General features: G+C 41.8%; 1 long non-coding RNA gene across 3 annotated transcripts; it reads left to right on the top strand.

Moving 5' to 3' along the window:
- The first annotated feature begins 298 nt into the window (after positions 1 to 298).
- Positions 299 to 3532, top strand: LOC133901188 (uncharacterized). 3 transcript variants are annotated; one of them, XR_009906669.1, is made up of 6 exons: positions 299 to 1179; positions 1420 to 1580; positions 2408 to 2488; positions 2602 to 2890; positions 2990 to 3053; positions 3150 to 3532. It is a non-coding gene; the product is annotated as an uncharacterized LOC133901188 (long non-coding RNA). The 3 variants fall into 3 exon arrangements; XR_009906668.1 differs by having other exon boundaries at positions 308 to 1179; positions 2825 to 2890; XR_009906667.1 differs by having other exon boundaries at positions 300 to 1179; positions 2408 to 2890.
- The last annotated feature ends 2038 nt before the right edge of the window (positions 3533 to 5570 follow it).

Below are 5570 nucleotides of genomic sequence, written 5' to 3' on the forward strand. Positions count from 1 at the left end.
TTCCAACTAAAATATATTTTCTTTCTGGTAAAAGTCACGAGGGAGACTGTCTCTAAACTATACTGATATTAACACCGATAAAAACATCCGCCCGGTGGTGATTTATAAATTGAATAATTTACAATGCTTTTACATAAAATACAAGGGACTAAAACACGTTAGAAATTAAATAAAACCACATTTTTAAGTATGATACAAAGTACTAAAGTGTAGCTAAAATATTCTGTGTAGCTCGTGCCGCTCCGCCCACCCACTAGGGTTAAGACTGATTCGCCATACACTTTTTTTTTCAAATTCGCCATACACTTCTCTCCTGCTTAAAAAAGACGTAGTCCATCTATCGTTAGCTTTTCCTGCCCCCATCTGCTCGCTCGCCCTTCGTCCGCCCGCCCGCTCCTGTACGTCGACAGATGGGTCGTACGTGCCGCTCCATCTCCCTCCCGGCCTTCCTCGGCAGCTTTGCTCCCCAAATCACACACTGCTCTCCTCATTCCTCGCCAACTACTCGAAGTGCCCGCGCCTTCCTCTCCGTGCCGCTTCCCCAGCCACTACGGTTGCCTCCTCCTCCCTTCCTCCCTGCACTGCCTCCCCCGGCCACACCCCCGCCCGCGCACACACCTCCGCCTTGCTGCCTGCCACGCCGATACCCTCCTCCCATCCTCTGTCGCCTCATCCTCATCCTCCTCTGCCGCCTGCCACATCGACACCCTCCTCCCCTCCTCTACCACGCAATCAAGAAGGTGGACGAGCTACAGTCGAGGAGTTTGACGTTGTCACCGTGGGCAATAGTAGCCTGGATCCGCACGCAGTGGTGTCGATCTAGGCGGCAGCAACCTAGATCCGTGCTCCAATACATTGATCTAGGGTGTGGTGGATCTATCCTTCTCTTGATCGCCAGTGGCCCGCTCGTTGAATTGAGGGAGAGGGAAGGGTGACAGTGGCCCACTTGGGGAGCTCGCCAGCGGCAAAAGGCGTCGCGGCTGGGCTCAGGACCGGCACCACGAGCATCACGGTATCAATTGTTGCGTCTCCAGCGCTCCCGCTCCACAGCACGCGCGCCATGGATGCGATCGGCATCAATTGTCTTTCGATCCGCGACTCCAGCGTACTCCCGCTCTGCAGCACGCGCGCCATGATGCGACCGTGGAAGGAAATATCCAGGGTTCAGTTTCATCTACGGTAAGCCAGTTCCGTTATTGATCTTGCGGTTCCGCCTTCGCCTGCCATGTGCTGCACGATCACCCTCTGCTCACCGCTCGGATACCTGATGCCAACCTCCTTCACCTTTGTCGTGGGCCCACAAGAGGTGCTCGTTGGTTGGCTAGGAGCAAAATCGCGTCACTGGCGGCAATAATATCCTTTGCTTAGGAGCAAAAATGCGTCACTCGCTAAGTATTGTGTTTGTTGCTGCATGCTTAGGTTGACGATGAACTCATTCGTTGATATGGCCCTTGAGCTTTGAGTCGTTCTTGATGTTGAAGCAGAGGACATGATGTGGCCGTGAGCTAGGGTGGCGTGGGGTCGACGAGGTTGGAAAACGATCCAACTCCATCATGCACTCCGGCACCATCCCCATTAAGGTATCTATAATTCCCTTCTTTCCATGAAAGATTGCATCCCTTCATTTGGGCACTTCCAGGGTGGTGGTGCCTGTGGTGCTCACCATCTGCTCGATGAAATGCTTGTTAGTAAGATTGTAGCTATTATGCAGTTCTTTTGTTACTTCGGATAAAAATTGGTTATGGCTCCTCATCAAGGCATCATACTCCCTTAGTTTATAACCTCTGTGAAGTGAACAATATTAGCATGTAGCAAAAGAAATGGTGCATCCTCAGTTTACAATATGATCTCATCACACTACGTTGATAATTGTTTCATACTGAAGTACTAATTTACATTCAATCTGATTTTTGTTAACTGGTTACACTTCCATTCATTAGTGGGTGTGTAGGTATTTTCTGAAAATTGATAAAATTTATGCAACTGGGCTACATGAAACTGAAGTTACATATGCACTTACAATTTGTTATTTTTGCAGCTTTGATTTTCATAAACGAATTTTAGTGCCCAATTGTTGTGTCGAATGATTGAATGAAAGGTGTGACAATGGAAGTCAGACATGGCTTTTTGGTTTTGAATTATCAGATACATTCACTTCCTCTCAATAGAAAGGAAATGGTTTGTAAGAAATACTACCTTTGTGTGCTAGGAGTTACAAAAGAAGAAGGTAGAAGGCAACTTGACAGGATAGACTAGGCATCTCAATTTATTTACTTCTCATGATACTATGGCTATGTTTGTAGCTGCCTTCAATTGCTTATTAGTACAGATAATAATATAATATTTTTAGTGTCACAAATTTATAAGATTTCTCATCTTGCTTTGGCATCATCTTCTTCATTGACAGGGTATATCTGCTTTATATATCCCATGTTATTTTCACCATAATTCACATTATACCTCTGTAGAAGCATGGATGAAAGCTAAGGTATGCTTCTGTGATTTTAGTTTTTTTGTTGTATAATCATGTCCCTTTTTCTGTCCTGTGTAGATACTTGCACATATTTCTGCTCTGCTAAACAATAATTTCCTTCTATGTAGCGGCAGTAACAACAAACCCTTTGCACTGATTAAAAGTGTCAAAAGTTGCAAGCATATTCTGATAATTAGAGAAGAGCAATGCACCCTCCACATGTTCTCTTGTCCCTTAACAGTTGAAGTACTGCCCCCTAAGATAGAAGTCATGATCCCATTGGTGAAGTAGACCTTGATTCTGTCATTCCTTATATAGTCCGTCATCATAATATTTGGTTATGTGTTTCAGTCACAGAAATGGCATGATAATTGAACTGGGCATTCAGTTGTCAAGTCTTGCAGAGCTTATAAGCAGGTCTCCTTCAGAAAAGTTCTAGCACATTTTTCCTGCAATCTTGGTGCAACAGTAATATGATGATGTCATGCTAATTCGTTGTGTTTCTTCTTGCTGAAGCATGTTAGAAGAGGTGCCAGACAGGTCCACTGCAAGGAGTCCTGCAATGGGGGAAATTGATAAGGTGTGCAATTGCAAATTGGTTAATATCTTAGATTATTTAGTTGGATTGTCATGTAACAAAGATTTTTTTTGACAAACTATATTCTGTATTGCCTAGGTAGAGCCTTCAAGCATGTCTAAGGGCTGGGATTTCAGCAGGCAGATTGATGAGAACTGTCATATGCTAACTGAATGCTGGGATGTTCATATATCATTTGGAGATAAACATGTAGTGAGACGTTCTTAATAGAGCCTGCAAAAAATGCATAGATGAAAACCTTAAATATTGGCACCTAACTTTATGTCCTTTGACGAACCTAAGGATAGGATACATGGTTCAGCAGTCGGCACATATTTTTTATATTGTGATTCTTAGCATGTCAGGGTAATTATTTTTCATGTATTTTATCCAGTCAATAATATTATTTTGTGTAAATTTTTAACTCCCATTACAACGCACAAACATTTAACTATATTAACAAATACAGTGTGTGCACTGAATTCATAGTTCCTAATGTTGTCTCATTAAAGAGATGAGATGGCGTGTTTGTAACATTGGTTTCCAGTAAGACTAATGTTATGGTCGGCAAGACTTATAGTAGGCATCGACTAAAGATAGTAGCAGATCAAGATGTAGCTTGAGGTTGCTTTAGTTGGATTCTGGGAGATAGGAAGGTTTGGATTTAGTCGGTTAGGATTAGGACTCCGTATTCAAGTCGGCAGGAAGAGATAAGATTAGGAAGGTTTGGATTGTAATCTAATTCGGTTAGGAGTCTAAGCTATTTGAGAGTTGTAATCGGCCAAACTCTATATATGAAGAGCAGTGTGTATCTGAACATAGTTATATTCTTCAATTAGCTTATAGTGAACATAAATGTCTACAGGTTAAGAATTTTTTGTGCATATCAGATAATGCCTTCAGTAGAGAGCATGTGCTGACCAAAGAGGACATACTGAACAAGCTCCATTGGAACTTGACAGTTCTAACAATTTACATGTTGATTGTTCGGTATGAAAGTTGCAATGGGTGGCAAAGAGGTATATTGATCTATTTTCAGTAATGTTGTACCACATATTTACACATTGACACGTAATCTACAATTCTTTTTTCTGTCTTTAGTGCAGCTTGAGAACCATTCTTCTACACTGAACTTGTATTGGTTATGCTTGTTTGCTCTCCATCATTGACTGCAGCAGCTGTTGTCTATGATTTGAGGGACCACCTTCACGTGTTTCTTCATGCCTCCATAGATGAACATAAGATATTCTATGATCGACCTCGACGAAGCTCACATAGAACTTCACCATGATATGTGCTATAGCGTAAAAATATTTGACTCATGTTGCAACGCACAGGCACATAACTAGTAGAAGTTAAATAAATATTTGGAACACAAGAACGAATCCTCTCTCACAGATTTTAGATCGGGACCTAACCGGCGGACCTTGGTGAAACACAAGGGAAATGAAAAAAAAAGGGGGGGAAAAACAAGGGAAAGGAAGATATTGTAGATCGCTAGCTCATCCTAACTAGTTTAGGTTGATTGGTTGTCCATATAAATATATCCTAACTTGGGGATACGTATAGGACGTGTTTGGTTATTTGTCTCAGGGTATCTTGGCTCTACATGTATGTATATTTCCACGAAGAAGGTCCTTTGGTTGTCTACATATATTGTTCATCTCTGCATCTACAAATGCAATTATATGGTTAGAGCCTGATCTGGTGGATACATCTAAATAGAGCTTCTCTATGGAGTCTAGTTTGGTGAATACATTGCATCTGCTACAGTATTATAATGAGTCAACTTGTTAGTCTTAGGTGTAGAGTCACTGCATCCGCCTATATAGACAACCAAATACCTTCACATGATCATTATATCCACAGGTGCAGGGTCATTGCATCCACTCATATAGATGACCAAACGAGCCCTGCTATTTAGTGCACGCGCGAGGAAGAGAACGCGCGCACCACCTTGATAGCCTCTGCACTTTCCGTTTTTGGAAAAAAAATTCTCTCTCATGTTTTTACGTTTTTGGAAAACTTTGCATAAGAAAAGTTTGACTTAAAAAAGTTTTGAAAAAAGTTTGCACGAGAAAAATTTGCTCAAAAGTTTTAAGGAAAAGTTAATGAGAAAAATTTTACTCAAAAGTTTTGAGGAAAAAGTTTTGGGAAAATTTTTTGTGGGCCCATGCTACAGTCATCCACGACTTGGGCATCAACCGTCATACACAGAACTTGATTTTCATAATCAAATACTATTCTTTTCGGAGTTAGGGTGTGTTTGGTTGTCTAAATTCTTCTTAGCATGACTTGGTGGATACGTATAATCTCAAGAAGAAACATGTTTGGTTGCCTGCATCCACTGTCCCTGCCGGCATGAGTAGATACAAATATACGATCTCATCTTCATCATAGCTGAGTGGATACAAGCTCTACATCCGTTTATACAGACGGAACCACTTGTCAGTGTCACAGAATCACCTTCATGCTAGTAACCAATTACAATCTCAACTCTTGCATCCGCTCATACGGTCT

The sequence above is a fragment of the Phragmites australis genome, chromosome 20 (assembly GCF_958298935.1).
Source record: "Phragmites australis chromosome 20, lpPhrAust1.1, whole genome shotgun sequence".
Lineage (NCBI taxonomy): Eukaryota > Viridiplantae > Streptophyta > Magnoliopsida > Poales > Poaceae > Phragmites > Phragmites australis.